General features: G+C 43.6%; 1 protein-coding gene and 1 non-coding gene across 2 annotated transcripts in view; one reads left to right on the forward strand and one right to left on the reverse strand.

Annotated features, from left to right (window-relative positions):
• ARHGAP31 (Rho GTPase activating protein 31) overlaps positions 1–16,771 on the reverse strand; it is a 125,884-nt gene that overhangs the window by 61,227 nt on the left and 47,886 nt on the right. The window lies entirely within an intron of this gene.
• On the forward strand, positions 15,725–15,826 carry LOC116467642 (U6 spliceosomal RNA). Its single transcript, XR_004247858.1, has one exon. It is a non-coding gene; the product is annotated as a U6 spliceosomal RNA (small nuclear RNA).

Here is a 16,771-nt window from a genome sequence, read left to right on the forward strand (position 1 = left end):
AGTGTTTATACTGTACTTCTCATTTTCCCTACAGGATTCAAAGCGATTGTTTTATTATTATCTCACTTTCGAATTCATTTTGGGGAGAATGGGCTTTAGTTCTGTTTTCTCTTTAGTTCCTACAGACAGGGAATATATTTTATCTTGTAAAAACTGAGATTTGATTTAGAGGGAGGCCTAGGAGGTTTTCCACAATCTTGCCACACTCCCCCCTGCCAGTCTCATCACTGATTGCTGAGCTCTCCCTCCCTCTCAGCCCCACACAGGAATGCCGTGTTCCAGCCACGGTGGACAGCCTGCCACTTCCTGAATATGCTCTGCACCTTCACACCTTCCCGGCTTTGCACCCGATATTCCCTCGTCTGAGCCCACTGCCTCTTCTCCACTGCGAAACTCCTCCTGCTTATCTTTTGGGATTCAGCTCAAGCCTCAACTTCTCTATAAAGCCTTCCTCAGGCAGAACTAGGTTCTCCTTCCTCCATGTTCTCATCTCTCCTGTGCCTCCTCCCTTTGTGGCACTTTCTAGAATTATCTAAATTCAATTCCACTGCAAATTAAAACTGCACTGATATATCATTTTTCACTTTTCAGATTGGCAAAGGTACCTAAGTTTGTTAACACACAGTGTTGGCAAGGCTATCATGCACTGCAACTGGCAGGGGAGGTTGATACAACCTCTGGAGGGCAATTTGACAGTATCTATTAAAATTATAAGTACACATAGCTTTTGACCCAGTCGTTCTTCTTCTAGAAATTTATCCCATAGATATTCTTGTACATGTGACATGTACGGTATGTGCAAGGCTATTTATTACAGCAGTTTTCATAATTGCACAAGATTGTCATCAATAGCAGGTTGCTAACATAAATAATGGAAGATTCACATAGTGGAACACTATGTGGTCACTAAAAAGAATGAGAAAACTTTTATGTACAGACATAGAGTGGTCTCAGATATGTTGTTAGGCAAAAAGAACAAGATATTGTTAGCAGACCAGAATCCAGAATAATGGTATGCTAGCATCTGGTTGCTTTTTCCTTTTTTTTTTTTGAGACAGAGTCTTGCTCTGTCACCCAGGCTGGAGTGCAGTGGCACAGTGGCACAATCTCCGCTCACTGCAACCTCTGCCTCCCGGGTTCAAGTGATTCTCCTGCCTTAGCCTCCTGAGTAGCTGGGATTACAGGTGTGTGCCACCACACCTGGCTAGTTTTTGTATTTTTAGTAGAGACTGGGTTTCACCATGTTGGCCAGGCTGGTCTTGAACTCCAGACCTCAGGTGATCTACCTGCCTCGGCCTCCCAAAGTGCTGGGATTATAGGTGTGAGCCACCGTGCCCAGCCATGGTTGTTTTTTTTGTTGTTGTTGTTGTTGTTAAGAGAGAATGAAAGATTAAATATACACATCTATTTATATATGCATTCAATATCTATGGAAGAATAAATAAGAAAGCAATAATTTTAGTTGTCTGCAGGAAAGAAACTGGAAGCTGGGGCTAGCCCTTTGAGTAAGAGAGAGACTTCTCACTGTATATTCTTTTGTACTTTTGAATTTTGAACTATAGGAATATATTACCTTTTCTGAAGAAAATTGTCAGAATAAATTTAACCCTGCAAATATTTACTGCAAGCCTACTCTGTGTCTAGCACCAAGCGTGAGGTGTTGCTTGTTTCTGATTCATCTCCATTACTAAGTTGTGAGCTCCTTGGGGACAATGAGGACAGTCCCATGTCTTATTCATCTAGAATAGCCTTGAAAACAGAAACACTCACTATTCACAATAGCAAAGACTTGGAACCAATCCAAATGTCCATCAGTGACAGACTGGATTAAGAAAATGTGGCACATATACACTATGGAATACTATGCAGCCATAAAAAGGATGAGTTCATGTCCTTTGTAGGGACATGGATGAAGCTGGAAACCATCATTCTGAGCAAACTATCGCAAGGACAGAAAACCAAACACTGCATGTTCTCACTCATAGATTGGAATTGAACAATGAGATCACTTGGACAGAGGGTGGAGAACATCACACACTGGGCGGGGCCTGTCGTGGGATGGGGGGATGGGGGAGGGACAGCATTAGAGATATACCTAATGCAAATGACGAGTTAATGAGTGCAGCACACCAACATGGCACATGTATACCTATGTAACAAACCTGCACGTTGTGCACACGTACCCTAGAGCTTAAAGTATAATAAAAAAAGAAATTAAAAAAAAAAAAAGAAAACAGAAGCACTCAAAATGTTTTCCTGAACAGGAGCTTGGTCATTTTTCTCCAGATGGATTTTCTGTGCTCCTTTGCTATCTGGATTCCTCAAAGAAAATAGTTACTATGTGTCAGGCATGGTTTTAGGTGGGTTTTTATTTGTTTGTTTGTTTTATAGCATTCTCCATTCTCTAACTGTAGACAACCCATGAAACAGACAAAATGATCTCCATTTTGAAAATAAGAAAGTTGATTCTCAGAGAGAATAGATAAATTGCTCAATGGCCTGCAGCTAGCAAGTGCCAGAGTTGGGATCCAAACCCAGGTTTGTGTGCTGCCAAAGCCCATGCTTTTTCTGTGATACCACAAGTGATGAAGAATAGAAAAAGCCCTAAGTTACCCCTACCATGGTTCAAACACTCTCCAACAGGAAGGCAGGTCCTATGGTGGCAACTTTGGAGGTGTGATTTGAGGAGAGTGGATTGGCTCCTTGCCGTTGACTGCCAAAATTCCTGAAATCCTACCACTGCAGGCCTGATCTTTAAGTGTTCAACAGCTCATGGTTAATATCTATTTTTAAGTTCCTTTTGAAAAAAAATAGCAAAAAATGGTTGAAAAGTTAAAATTATATAAAAATATAGAGTACAGAATGTCTCTTTAAAACTATCTCTTTCCCAGTATATTAAATAATAAAAAATGACACACACTGGCAGGTGGATCACCTGAGGTCAGGAGTTTGAGACCAGCCTGACCAACATGGTGAAACTCCGTCTCCGCTAAAAAATACAAAAAAAAAAAAAAAAAATTAGCCCGGCATGGTGGCCGGTGCCTGTAATCCCAGCTACTCGGGAGGCTGAGGCAGGAGAATCGCTTGAACTTGGGAGGCAGGCGGAGGTTGCAGTGAGCTGAGATTGTGCCATTGCACTCTAGCCTGGGCAACAAGGGCGAAACTCTGCCTCACACACACACACACACAAACCACAAACACACACACACACACACTGAGATGTTAATAGTAGTTACTGCTAAGTGGTAGAAAATAAATGATTTTTGCTTTTCTCTATTTTTAATTTTGCTTTTCTAAATTTTCCGTGAAGGGGACATAGTAAAAATATTTTTTTTAAAAGAAAGAAATGGGATTTTGAAAAACAAATTTCATTTAGGAAGATGGAGGGGCTTCTGAAATCAGTGACCGAAGTTCTAAATGTTTGCTGAAGTCCTTTCCAGTGACCCTGTTGAAGTTATTACCCCTTGTGAAGCAGAAATATTTGCCCAACCTGCTGGCCTAGGATGGCTGAGGACTAGCTCTGCTATCCTGCTGAGCAAGGCAGCCTGGAGCCCGGTTCCCCAGCTGGGGGTCCCTGCCTTCCTCATTTTTAGGCTCTCAGATGCCAAGCCAAACCAGCACTTTCCTGCAGAGGTGTCCAGGTCCTCCTCTGGTCCGCTCTGTGACTTATCCCTGCCGGGGGCCCTCAGGTCTCTGCTGCCAACGCTGTCTCTTTCCCAATGACAGCGATTCTCCTACCAAAGCAGATGCACTGAGGGCCCATCTAGAGGAACAAAAGGTAGTAAGATCTTTGCCCTCAAGAAGCCAAGAAGGGAATGGGTAATTATTGTGAACCTAGTATTTACTGGTCCCTGAGCTATACACTTTTGTTTTGTTTTGTTTTTGTTTTTGAGACGGAGTCTCACACTGTCGCCCAGGCTGGAGTGCAGTGGCGTGATCTTGGCTCACTGCCCTTCCAGGTTTAAGCAATTCTCTGCCTCAGCCTCTGGAGCAGCTGAGATTACAGGCACGTACCACCACGCCCAGCTAATTTTTTGTATTTTTAGTAGAGACAGGGTTTCACCATCTTGGCCAGGCTGGTCTTGAACTCCTGACCTCGTGATCCACCCGCCTCGGCCTCCCAAAGTGCTGGGCTTGCAGGCGTGAGCCACCGCACCCAGCCTAGCTATGCACTTCTTATCAATTATTTGTACCCAGTGCAATCCTCACAGTCACCTTATGAGGGAGGTATTTATCTCTGTTTTGTAAATGAAGAAACTGAAGCTCAAAGGTGTTAAGTAATTTGGCCAGTATGAAAATATCAAACAAAATCTGCTAAGGGCCCTAGACAGGCACAAAAATTGTAACAAAAGTTCTTTTAAAAAGATCACAGCTGGTGGGGAAGTCAGGCAGAGCTTTTAGATGTTGAACAAGAACAGGAAGTTGTGTGCATTTATAGAGAGCCAGCTGTCTTGAGAGGGACCACGTTGGGGAGTGCTGAGACAGGACCCTCATGCTCAGGGGCTCACCATGTTGTGAGCTAAGTGGATAAAGGACAAGTCAAGGTGCTGCAATAAGAACTCTGACACTGGTGCAGAGGGATGATTTGATATGATGTGAGATACTATCATATGATGTAATTGACGTGATGGAATATACATTACAATACATGCAGACCGCTCATGTAAGTGCCTAGCATATAGTAAGTACTTAGTAAATGTCGTACACTTTCTTTTGGGGCAGGAAACAGAGAATAGTATAAACAAGGTGAAAGGCAAGAAATAATGTGGTGAATTCCAGGAATGCTGGCTAGACCAGTCCGGTGGAAGAGAAACATTAGGGAACTTGGGGGCATTTTTACTGACTGCCTGGGAAGATTGCATTCTATCTTGATCTCTACTTCCAGATAAATCTTTCTAAAACACCACCTTGATGGTAAAGCTCCCCTACACCAAAATAATCAATAGCTCCCCATTGCCTGTAGAATAATGTCCAATACAGGCAGCTTTGGGACTAGACCTTCAGCCTCCTCATCAGGGCCAACCCTGTAGTTCTTCCCTTCAAAGAAATAGGCCTGTGTGTGTGTGTGTGTGTGTGTGTGTGTGTGTGTGTGTGAAGAGGGAGGGGAGGTAATCTAGAAGAAAAGACTTGCCACTAAAAGAAAAAAATAAGGAGTCCCTTTAGGGTCGGAAGGGACAACCTCTCGTGGTTTGTCAACGAAAGGGGAAGTGAGAGGACTCACTCTTTTCTAGCTTTTGCCTGAAATTTCTTTAGGAAAGATAAGAGCCTATCTGACTCACACATAAAAGACTGGTTGAGAGTGGTGAAAGTGTCTGGGTCCACATGTCATCAGTAGCAAATGAGCCAGTGGGGAGAGCTTAGGAGGGACTCCCACAGGGTGCCTCTGGGTGTGTGTGTTTGGGGTAGGAGTGGTTGTGGCTGAGGAAGGGTGGTGCTGAGTAGAGAAAAAGGTTCAAATGCTGTGAACATAGAAAACAAACCTGCAAGATGTCCCCATGTGACCTTGGTCTTAGAGCTGGCCCTGTTCATCTTGTACACAGAAACTGTACAGAAGGGTTTTGTCCCATTGATGAAGCTGCTGGGCTTTGTGTAATCGATAAAGACTTATGTGGTTCATCCTTTCTACTGTCTGTGGAGAAAGCTTTGTTATTAGGAGATTTGTAGGGGCAGACATCACTCACTCCATGGGACTGCTGATGGAGGACAGAAAGATCTCAGTCAATCCCTAGCACATTCCTAGGCAACAACAACTCATTTAAAATCATTTAAATCCTCAGTTTAACTGCATAAAGCGCACATCAGTGGAATCACCTGATCAAGGTTTTATTTACTGGATGAGCAGCTTTCTTGCCACCTGCTCCTTGGGATCCCACTGGTGGAGGCTCTTAAGTGCTAATGGATACAGAGAATGGCCGCATGTGCCTGAGAGTGAGCCCCAGGGGAGAAGGTCGTGAACTGAGCAGATTGATGAGAGAGAAGCAAACTTGTTTCTTAAACTGTATGCTTCACTAACACTGATCATCTTAAGAATGAGGACAATGTAAATTTTTTTCTACTCTGTGTCCAGGCCACCTCTTTTTTTTTTCTTGCATACCTCATGGCTGGTTATGGGAATGAATTAACCATCATTATTTCATTTAATTCTTAAAACTCTGAGATGTAGGCATTACTACTCCTATTTTCAGATGGGAAGCTAACATTCTGTATGGTTAGACAACTTGTCCAAGCTCAAACAGCTAGTGGCAAACTGGGGTGCAGTTTATAAGTCTGTTTGAATCCAAAATTCATGCACTTTCCAGTACATTTTATAAGCATAACCTCCACACTAGGGAAACCAAGTCACAGACCAAGAATGGGGAAGACCAGAAAGCAGCAGAAGGTAGAGACTGACTTCACAACTAAGTGCAACTTGATGAGAGACAAGGACTTAGATAATGAATTAAGAAACATGGATTCTTGCCCTAATCTACACGTATGAGATTCTTGACATTTTAGGAGAGTAACTTTCCTCTTCTTTGAATTCCCCTAGGTATCTTCCAGGCAGTAGGTGCTGGGGTACCCATCAGTTACAGCAAAATGAACCAGTTGTATGTCCTCCAGCAAATCAGCCACTGCCAGCCTCAGACTTTCATCTGTGCTAGAAACAAGTTCTGGATCCAAATGATTTCTGGATCCTTATGTTTCTTCCAGGTCTAACCTCCTTCCAGGATCTGTCAGCTTCTTGGATGACACTGGGAGGAGAGGCTGGGCTGGAAATTAAGAAGGCAGATTCGATTTCTATCTGCCAGTGTTCAGGTCCTGACTCCTACCAGCTCTGGTTTACAGCTAGGTCTTTCAGGACAAAACATTAGGGTAATTTTTTGTTTGTTTGTTTTGTTTTTGTTTCTCATTTGTAATGTTAATGGTTCCCCAGCTCACTCCATCCATATAAACGGAAATTTCTGTTAAATAAAATACAAACTTCAATCTCAAGAGGTTTAGACATACCTCCTTTGGTGTGGCTAGACTCCCCTTAACCCCAAGGCTATTTTTATTTTTATGGAAGCTGGAATCCTCCAGGGACTTAGCTCTAAAAGATGCCTAGTTCTTCTGAAGGTCCTCTCCGCACTGATCTGACCATGCCCTAAGAGTGAGAAATCCCTTCTTTTGCTTATTGTACCCTCTGGTTTCCCAGGCGTAGAGCTTCCTAATGGTTTCCAGACCTACGGAAACCATTCTGGGGGCTTCTCGTTTTTGTATTTTTCTAAAATCAATTTTACTGATGGGAGATGGGGAGCATTTATAAAAAATGACGTCATCTTGGGCCAGCTACGATTATGTGAAGAACAGCCAGGTAAAGCTTATCAGTTCCTCGCTGTGCCCCAGCCCCCACCCCAGCATCCTTTCATTTCCTGCCCAATATTCCCGAGCCACAGGCAGCCATTGTTTCCAGAACCGCTTTGCTTGGAAGCCTTGGTACTGAGGCCTCCCAGCGCTTCCTGTTGTTACCAGGCCTCTCTTTCCTGCTGAAAACAACGGCACTTCCCTGCAGTTTGTAACCCTTGTCAGGCAATTCATTTCTTCCATGAGCTTGTTCAGTGTTTGCAAATACAGAGTGCTCATTACATTTATTTTAGTTAACATTTTTCTTATTCTACAAGTAGTGCAAGTTAAAAATAAAGATGAGCAAAAGAAAAAAATCACCAAATCTCATCCCCTTCTATTAGCACTGAAATCTCTTTGGTGTTCATGCTTTAAGATTATCCATCTATGTACAGAAAATTTACCACAAGACTCGGGGCTTGAATAGATGACCATTCTCAATAGTGGAAATGGAAGCAGGGAAGCCTGCCCAGAAACAATTCTCCTGGAGGTTCTCATATATTTCTGAGCAAAGGGGCCTCCCAGGAGCTTAAGAAGAGTGCAAACTCCAGAAGATTCCCCTGCAAATTCTCGGGGCTACACTTGGAGATCTTCTTTAAATAGTTCGTTAAATTTGGGAGAGGCTCATGGAACAATTGAAGAGGCCGGGGAGGAGGGACAGCCCATTGTTATCAGGACTCCAGGAGTCTCTTCAATCCAGCTGCCTGCCAGCTGCTCCAATGAGCTTTTCAAAACACAGATCTAATTGTTTGTCTATAGCAAGGAATGCTAAGTTCTTCGTGACCCCTACCCCAACATCACCCTCTCTAATCACGTAAACTCCCCACAGTTCTCTTCGGAACACCCCTTCTGCCTTTACATTCTTCGTCCAGGATGGAAATTGTCCCCAGGAGATGCTTCTCTCCTGCGTTCTTCAGAACCAGCCCAGAGAAGTCCTCCCTAGGGCTTTTACAGTAACCTCAAATAGAATAACTCACCAAAAATGGAACACCAAGCTCTGCTGCAGTGCCTAGGTTTCTGGACATTGTTTTATCATACAAATCAAGATATTTGAATTTCTATGAGCTTCTGTTTTGCCCCAGGGAATATACTTGAGGGATAAGATGTAAAATATTTTGGAGACTCACATTGGCCTCTTCTTCAATTTTCTCTCTGTATCTCTGACAGATCCCAACAAAAAGATACACTTTCTGCAGAGAGACTACACTTTTACCTTTATAGATAATATATTATTCCTTATATAAAATCAGGCAAAAAATAGTAGCAATTTGTGGTTTGTTAAAACAGCAAGGGGTGATGATATTCAAGCTTTTATCCTGAAGTTTTGCAGCTCAAAAATTACTTCGTATTCTCTGAAATGCCTCCTATGGGGAACCAGCATTCATTTCAGAGGCCAGATATTGCAATTATCCAAACCTGCTCACTCCTCTTCTCACTCACAGTTGTTATACCTTTGCTCTCAGCACTGTCTTTAGAAGTAATTTTCACCAGATATACAGTCAGCCACCCATATTTGTGGGTTCTGCATCCTTGGATTCAGCCAGCTGAGGGTTGAAAATATTCAGAAAAACAAAGGATGGCTGTGTGTGTACTGAACACGTACAGGCTTTTTCTCTTGTCATTATTGCCTAAACAATACAGTGTAACAATGATTTACATAGCATTTATGTTGTACTAGATATAAGTAATCTAGAGATGATTTAAAGTATACGAGAGGATGTGCATAGATTACATGGAAATACTACACCGTTCTATATCAAGATCTTGACAATCCATAGATTTTGGTATCCATGGGGGTCCTGGAACCAATTCCCCTGGAGTACCAGGAGACAACTCTTTTTAGGATTAAAGCTCAATGATGAAGATGATACAAAGGATTACTGTCAAATATGTGGGCGCTTCCTTATAGGAGGAGGCAGTCATAAATAATATATAAAGCAGTGGTCCCCAACCTTTTTGGCACCAGGGACCGGTTTCATGGAAGACAATTTTTCCATGGACCAGGGTCAGGGGGATGGTTTCGTGATGATTCAAGCACATTACCTTTATTGCGTACTTTATTTCTATTATTATTACATTGTAATATGTAATGTAAATACATGTATATGTTATTACATGTAATATATGCAGTGACAGATCATCAGGCATTAGATTCTCACAAGAAGCCTGCAACCTAGATCCATTGCCTGTGCAGTTCATGATTGTGTTCAGGCTCCTACAAAAATCTAATGCCATTGATCTGACAGGAGGTGGAGCTCAGCTTTGCTGGCTCACCCGCCAGTCACCTCCTGCTGTGTAGCCCAGTTCCTAACAGGTCATGGACAGGTGTTGGTTTGTAACCCAGGGCTTGGGGACCCCTGATATAAAGGACACAGACAACTAGCAAAGAGAATGCTAGTTTATCATACAGACGCTCTTATTTCTAGAATTAGAGAATCTGAATATCAAACAGATCTCTTTTGCTTTTAATTTCCAACTTTTTCTCTCCTCACCCTTTAAGAGCTTCAGAATTAGAATTTTTAGTCATTTGCTACTGAAAATGTCAGTGGTCATATCTGATTCAAGGGTAGCCCAGGGATGGTGAGGCTCATATTCTAATCCCTTTTCTTGGTACACAGAAGGTGTCAGAGATATACCCAGGGTACTCTGGGCACCCAAGGACAACAGCCTGTCCTGGGAGCAACAGCCAGGAAGAGGTTTCAAATGGAGACGGAATCTCTACTTGAGCTTGTACCCAAGGAGGCCACTGTAAAGCTTCCATGAAGACACTGGTGTTTTAAAAGCTCTGTCAGGATCATTTAGAGACAGAAAGACCCTCTGGGAAGTGATCCAGGCATGGGGTGACCCATCTCCTGGTCACCTCCTCTGGGAAGCCTTACCTGATTTCCAAGAGTAGGGAATACTTGATGCAGTCTTAAATCAGTGGGTTCGCTATTAATACTTAATTGAGTTGTTTTGTTTTAAGACATCTGCTTTTCCTCTATTCTGTAAACTGTATGCAGAGCTATGTCTGTCTTACTCAACTTACAAGACACTGCCCTTGGCCACAGTTTATAGTCCGGTAATTTCCTTGTGCCTTGAGCAGTGCCAGGAAGAAGGCAGAGCACATACATAGAGGAATGAGTGGAAGAAAAGGCTGGGCCCAGGTGCATGGGCATCAGCTGGACACCATGTAGGATGTGACAGATGACACCATCTTAGTGAGAGCACAGTGAGCCTTTGAAGCGATGACAAAGTGTACCCTAGTCTCTAGTGCTTTTTGTCTCTCCCCAGATCTATATTTATTTTCTCCTTCCCAGGGACACCATCGCCGCCCCCAAGTATCCACTCCATACGCTATCCCTGCTCTCCACTTTTTGGTCAACCAGAATCCTGGAATGTCAGAGTTGGAAGAGACCGTCAGCTCATCGTATTGAACCTGCCTGATTCAGCACCAGGAAATTAAGAACTCAGGAAGTTTAGGGACCTATCCAAGGTCACCCAGCTTGACAGCAGCAAAGCCCCTAGAGTTGGAAAGAGACTGAGACAAGGGGACCAGAGTGATTTGAAAAGTGATTAACATTTCCTTTTTTCTCTGATTTTCAGGATTAGGGCTTAAGTACCTGGGCTTCTTTCTGTCCCAGACTAACTAGCACTTTGGTGTCAGAAGTAATTTAGAATATTTAAGCTTAGACACGCCCTTAGCAGTCAGCTCAAATGAATTATGTTTATTGGATTCCCAGAAGTAAAACACTGTGCTAGACTTTTGGGATTCAAAGAAGTAGCTTATACTTATAAGACACTGCCCATAACCTCAGTTTACAGTCTAGTTAGTTCAATTACATGCAGTTAAATCGTGGGTGGAACAAAAATGCCAGAGAGAGCCCTTCCTTGTTCATTCTACAGCTGTCAGGCAAGAGTCACTGGGTTTAATGATATCTTTGTGGAGAGACGGGACAGCCAGCTGCCAGAGGCTGTCTCTCCCCTTCTATAAGTTTGCTTTCTCTTCTTAAATAGTGAGTAGCTGACCCTCAGCAAGGAGGGGTTTGTTTATTGTTCTAAAGATCTCATGATTCCTGTTTAAAGAGGGTGTAGGCTTGCAGTAGATCGTTGTAGGCTTAAATTCACTGAAGAGATGGAAGTAGCAGGCTTTGTGGGTGCAGTCAGAGCTGCTGGGAGTGGGTAGTCAGGCTAGGGCCTCCGGTAGGAACACAGAGGAAAGCAGTCCTGAGCTGGTTAAGGAGATGGAAGTTGAGGAGACTTCCCTGGGGGTCAGCTCATCCAGAAGACAGTACCACTGGTGCTACAGGGCCCAACAGAGGGCAGTCAACTGGTCAGGATGCAGGAGATGTGATGGATTCTAAATCTATAGGATCTGGACTGGAGAGGGCAGGCAGTGAGCATCTGAGTGTCCATGTAAAAGAGTCAAGTCGGGCTAACAGAGTCCTTCATGACTTAGTTTCTAGAATAGGTGTCACCTTTTTATGTCCCAGAGATTTGGTTTGCAGTCATGTGCAGAGCTCATTGAATGGCCCTCTCTCACTGATCCTGCCTCAAGCACCTGGGAAGAGGGACAGAGCCAGGACGAGAAAGAGGTCCCTGTACAGGTCCGCTCCATTATTCAAGCTCTGCTCATATCCTACTCTCTCCATAAAGGCTTCCCAGCTTCATTTGCTCATCAAGTGCTTTTTGGCACCCACTCTATGCTTGGGTACTGGGTGCTGGGTGCTAGGTTCCAAGGACACAGTGGGAAGCAAAACAGGAGGCCCCATCCCCAGAAGCTTAGCGGCCAATGGAAGGAAGTGCCTGTTGATCAGTCTCCACTCTTACTGTTCCTGATTAAGGGCATGAGTTCTGGAGCCATTCTGCCTCGGTTCAAAGCCTCCCACTGCCCCTTTCTACCACTGAGACCAGGCATGCCTCCTGTAAGTAGAATGCCATAACCCCAGTGTGCTGGGGCAGCTCCAGAGGACACCTGCTGCTCTGTGTAGTTATGGATTGTGCTCCCTTTCACTTAAATACACATCTCCAAAAAATTTTTTAAAAAATCCCACCGGGCCGGGCGTGGTGGCTCACGCCTATAATCCTAGCACTTTGGGAGGCCGAGGTGGGCGGATCACGAGGTCAGGAGATCGAGACTATCCTGGCTAACATGGTGAAACTCCGTCTCTACTAAAAAATACAAAAAAATTAGCCGGGCATGGTGGCGGGCACCTGTAGTCCCAGCTACTCAGGAGGCTGAAGCAAGAGAATGGCGTGAACCCGGGAGGCGGAGCTTGCAGTGAGCCGAGATTGTGCCACTGCACTCCAGCTTGGGTGACAGAGTGAAGACTCCGTCTCAAAAAAAAGAAGAAAAAAAATCCCACCACCAGTGAAATTTCTCTCAGAAATAAAAATCAACAAAACACATCTCAATTCGGATAAAAAAACTGTATGGTTGGTTACCTTACCTACAAGGTTCAGTTTCCTTATTTGAAAACTGAAGCTAATAATACAATCTACCTCATAGGGTGGTAAAAATTAGCCAGGGTGGTTGTACATGCTTGTGGTCTCAGCTACTTGGGAGGCTGAGGTGGGAGGATCACCTGAGATGGGGGAAGGTTGAGGCTGCCATGAGCCATGATCACGCCACTGTACTCCAGCCTGGGCAACAGAACAAAGCAAACAAACAAATAAAACAAAACAAAAACATAGATAAAATAATCTACGAAGTGCTTGGAACAGTGGCCCAATAAGCTCTCAATAAATATTAACAACTGCTATTGTTATTTTAGTTGTGATTACTGTCCCATTGGGCTTTGGTCCTCCATTAGTGAGTGGGTCCTTAAGTGAGGGGCTGTTGTACACCTCTGCATTCCTAGCACCCAGCACCATGCCCTGCACGGTGGGGACTTTGACTCAATGTCTCCTCAAAGAGACTAGGATACAGGCTTCAGCCATATGAGGGTGTACTTGCAGAATGGGTAGACTATTCAGAGATACTGTGTCCTACCTGGTTTCAGACGGAAACACAGAGAAAATGGTCGATGTTCTCCTCCTTCCCTTTCTGATTAGAGTTGACAGATAAAATACAGAACATCCACTTAAATTTGAATTTCAGATAAATAATGAATAACTTTTTGTATCAGTATGCCCCCAGTATTGCATGGGACGTAGATTAAAACATGATTTGTTGTTTGTCTGAAATTCAGATTTTAGTCCAGGGTCTAATATTTTTATCTGCTGAATGTGGCAACTCTGTCTCTGAGTTCCTTTCCCACTCTTTGAGGCCCCCAGCCAGCAGCAGTGCTCCCTCTCAGTATCACACTCGCACAGCCACAATCACAAATCTTTCCGACTCCTATTTGCCCTCCAGGGCCAACCTGAGGCCTACTTGTGGGACACCTCTCAGATTTAGCTTCTTCCACAAGGAGGAGGAACTGAGAAAGGATGGGCAGCAGCTGAGAAAGGTGTGTCAGGGAGCCAAACTAACCACTGGGTTAAGAGGCTTCTAGACGTCCAGGAGTGTCCCTGAGCTCCATGTCCTACAGAGATAAGAGGAAGCTGTTTTCTTACCTGGTCTCAGGGAGAAAAGGGAGAGCAAGGATGAAGCCAGCCTTGAAATCCTCATCAGGTTTTCCCTTCCCACAGGTGTCTTTGTCTTCTAATCCTGCCTCTGCATGAACCTCCTCCTGGTGGCTCTGCTCCTTGGCTACCAGCCACATTTTTGATGGTATGAATATGTACATGGGCTGGGGCAGGGGGATGTACCTTTGGAGCACTCTTCTAGAAAAGCGAAGAGGAAGATGCCAGGGTATCTCTGAGTTTAGGAAGTATGAATTGTGAGAGTACCACCTCCCCTGGCTCCTCCCTTTTCCTCAAACATTTACTGTGGGCCAGGCACTGGGCTAAGTATGTCACATACATTACTTCATCCAGTCCAACCTTGCAAGGCAAGTTTAACAGTCCTCATTTTACAGTTGAGAAATCAGGGGCTGAGGGAAGTTTACTCCCTTGCAGAACATCACTCAGTTTGTAAAGTGGTAGGGCAGGTATTTAAGCCCAGTCTCTCTGACTCCCAACCCCACTCTTAACCAGCTTCCTATACTGCTCTTTTTTCAGAGTTCCCCCTGGCACCTACTAGGAGCTCAATAAATACTCCCTGGATGAATGCATGATTGAATGTACAAATGAATGTGTCATTCTAAGGTCTACATTTATTTCTGTAGACTCACTTGTCAATGATAATCAGGAGAATGATTTGTTCTGACATGTTTATATATTTTTGATTTTGAAAAATTCATCAAATTATAATTTGTGATCAAATAGTTCATGGATGCTAATTTCATTATAACATTGTGTGTATTTGTCCTTTTTTTTTTTTTTTTCTTGAGATAGAGTTTCACTCTTGTTGCCCAGGCTGGAGTGCAATGGTGCAATCTCGGCTCACTGCAACCTCCACATCCTGGGTTCAAGCGATTCTCCTGCCTCAGCCTCCTGAGTAGTGGGGATTACAGGCATGCACCACCAAACCCCGCTAATTTTGTATTTTTAGTAGAGATGGGGTTTCTCCATGTTGGTCAGGCTGGTCTCGAACTCCCAACCTCAGGTGATCTGCCCACCTCAGCCTCCCCAAGTGCTGGGATTACAGGCTTGAGCCACTGCACCTGGCCTGTATTTGTCTCTAAATGAAAATGTTTTGGTTCTAGGCCCTGAGTTCCATAGGCCTGGAGGCTCTTACTTATTTTTTTGGCATTTATCACAGTTTTTGGTGGTACATATTCCCTGTGTAATTCAGGATCCAGCCAGTTTTGGGGGCAGTCATCCTTGTGGGATTCTCAAATCACAGCCTCTGGTTGGTCCCAGCCTTTTTAAGAACCTTACTGAAACATGCTCTGACTTTCAATTATATGTGAAGCAGCAGTGACCAATAGTCTCTGCATAGCCCCGAGTATTCCATTGAGAAATTTATTTTTTCTTTTGATCTTGATGTACATTTGGTATTAATTTTTTTCTTGGTGTATTTCCATTTACACATGAATGACCTCAGTCTGTTTTTAGCAAAGCATTGCTAGAGCTGGATGAGGATGCAGGGCTCATTAACAAAAAATCATTGGGAGGCCTAGGTTGTAACTGCTCTTTCAAAGCTCACACAACCATAACACACATTCTGTTACACAAACACACACACACAGTCACAGGACAGCAGGTTGTGAAACAGAGAGGGACTCTACTTTGAGGAATGTGGCCATGAATATGAACAAGTAAAACAACCATGATCTTAATAAAAAAGTGGTAGGGACCAGGTTAGGTACAAGCTGTGACCTATGGTCTGCTATGATTTTGATCAACATTTTAGAAGTGCCCAGAACTTCTAAGTCTCATGTCAGAAAGTGAGAGGCATGCTCACTTGGGCAGTGCATATACTAAAATCGGAACCACACAGAGATTAGCATGGCTCCTGCGCAAGGATGACATGAAATTTCACGAAGCATTCCATATTAAAAAGAAAAAAAGTGAGAGGATGTCTGGGAGACCCCTGAGAGGTAGCAGGAATGTCTTAACACACAGATTTTTGGTTGTCACATAGTATCAGTGACGCATTTTTTACTGTGAGTTACTACGACCATTCTAAGTGTGCAACAAGAGTATATATAGTAGCCCAGTGAAGTCCAGCTACTCTTGTTTATAGATATATATTTAAGAAGATGGGAGTCATACTGTTATCAGAGCAGATGGAACTCCCTTGGCTTTCCTAGAACCATATTTCAAGGGTTCATAATGCTAATTTTGGGGAGATTTTCTTCTTACAAGCTATGTGACCTTGAGCAAATTTCTTAACCTCTTGGTGCCTTAGCTTCCCCATCTGTTAAATTAGGAGAATAATAGTAACTCCCTCACCGAGTTGCTGAGCAGATTAAATGAGTTAACCTGTGGAAAGCACTTAGAATAGTGCCTGACATAAAAAGTGTTACATACTAGTTTGCTATTATTATTATCATCAGCAACAGCAACGCCAGCTTAAGACAACCATGTCCTCACTGAAGCTTTTCCAGGCTTCCTCAGTTGGATGCACCCTCTCCTCCCCACCCCTTTATGACCATCTGTCTAACTCTACCTAGACTAAACTATGTGCCCTACCTCCCTGACTATCTGCTGTCCTTGACTCCAAATATTTTCCTGGCTAAGAGAATATATGGGGACTCCTGACTCCCAACTCCTCTATAGCATCAAGACTCATTCATTTTTTTCATTCAGCAAATATTCATGGGTACCTTCTCTGTACAGGCTCCACTGCATGAGAAAAACAAAATCCCATGATGTTTCCCATGTTAATGCACACACTGAAGGAAAGCTCATGCAGGCATTTGCTCAGCTCCTCTGGCCAGCTGGATGACCAAGGGAAGAAGTCGGGTATAGTTAAAGTGATCTTGTGTTTTGAAAAAAACAA

This window comes from Hylobates moloch, unplaced genomic scaffold (assembly GCF_009828535.3).
Source record: "Hylobates moloch isolate HMO894 unplaced genomic scaffold, HMol_V3 SCAFFOLD_4, whole genome shotgun sequence".
Taxonomy (NCBI): Eukaryota; Metazoa; Chordata; class Mammalia; order Primates; family Hylobatidae; genus Hylobates; species Hylobates moloch.